Raw genomic sequence first — 1,889 nt, 5'->3', positions numbered from 1 at the left:
AGAATGATGGAAGTGATAAATGTGTTTACATTAAAATCACAAAGTCAATGTTTGTTTGTATATTTGTGACATGTTGATCATCAGTAGAGACACTAATGACATAAATGCTACTAAACGTATGCTAGAAAGCAAGTGTGATATGAAAGATCTTGGAGTTGCTGATGTGATCTTAGGTATAAAAATTCTTAGAACTCCATAATGTTTAGCATTGTCACGGTCTCATTGCATTGAAAGGGTACTTGACTAATTCAAATATTTGGATTCAATATTGTCAAGACTCCAATAAATGTGAGCTTTGCATTCAAATGAGTGAAGGCGAAAGTGACGCACAATTGGATTATGCTAGAGTATTGGGAAGTATGATGTATATCAAGAAGTGTACACGATCAGATATAGTATATGCTATTAGTAAACTGAGTCGGTTCACAAGTAATCCCAATCAAACTCATTGGATAGCAATGAAAAGAGTTTTGGGGTATTTAAAACATACTCAAAACTATGTCTTGCATTATAACAATATCCAACAGTATTTAAAGGATATAGTGATGCAAATTGGATCATCGGGATCAAATGAAGTAAAATCCACAAGTGGATATGTATTTACTTTTGGTGGAGGAGCAGTCTTTTGGAAATCTTCCAAAAAAAAAAAAGCATATATCACTGGCTCTACAATGATCTCTAAGCTAGGTGCTCTAGATAAGCCAATGAATAAGTTGAAAGACTTCGAAATTTCTTGATAGATATTTTTTTTTTGTTCAAACCTTTGGCATCAGTATGCATACACTTTGATAGTCAAGATGCAATAGGTAGGGCATGAAGCATGATGTGTAACGAAAAGTCTCGTCATATAAGACATAGACATAATACCGTTAGAAAACTACTCTCTAGTGGAATTATCACAATTGACTATGTATAGTCAAAGGATAATGTGTCGGATCCACTTACAAAAAGGCCTAACTAGAGAGAAAGTTGAAAGATCATCTAAGGGAATGGGTTTACGGCTTAGGACAAGTCATCATGGCGGTAACTCTACCTAGCAGACTGGAGATCCCAAGAGCTAAGTTCAAGGAGAAAAACAAAGTTGTGACTGACGGTTTGGCATTGTCAACCAACTCAATCCATTCTCATGATGAAGACAATGTTCAGGAATAAGGATACAACATTAAGGCTTGTTAATGAGTTAATAAAGCTTAAGGTTTTTAATGATTTGCTAAGTTTGGCAGATTTGACCAAATAGTGTATCTACGCGATAACACGGTTAGAAATCACTTATGTGAGTGTGAAGTGTAAGCCGCTTCAAACAAGATGATTGTCAAAAGTCCATCTCTCTATACACTCATGAAACCAGGAGGTGTTCATGGCCGAAACGAACACAACTGTAAGAACCATAAACGGTAAAGGGTTGATTGTGTGACATATGATTGTCTAGGTATACACCAATTCTTGACAGTTCAAAGATATCAAATCTACCGATTGACCGAGTATATCTAACATATGTGCACTATGGAAAGTTCAAAAGGAAACCTACTTATCCAGATGCATTTAATTTTTGCTTGTAAAGTATACATACTTGTTCGTTTCTTAGTCTTGGAGGCATTCCCCATTCATGTGGGGAATTGTTGGGTTTTAAAAGGTGTGAATGGAAAATGAAGAGTTGCGACTTTATGAAGAGTTGCGACTTTTATGAAGAGTTGTGACTTTTATGAAAAGTTGCGACATTTATGAAAAGTTGTAACTTTTATAAAAAGTTGTGACTTTTATGAAAGGTTGTGACTTTTCGAAAGATTGTGACTTTTCCCGATAAGGCACTATAAGAACCTTTTCACACTACCCTTTGTTTTCTATAAATTGAGGATTTCCTCTCATTTTAGTTGAACGAATTTTTCTGG

This window comes from Solanum stenotomum, chromosome 2 (genome assembly GCF_019186545.1).
Source record: "Solanum stenotomum isolate F172 chromosome 2, ASM1918654v1, whole genome shotgun sequence".
Lineage (NCBI taxonomy): Eukaryota > Viridiplantae > Streptophyta > Magnoliopsida > Solanales > Solanaceae > Solanum > Solanum stenotomum.
Note: the sequence above shows the minus strand (reverse complement) of the source record.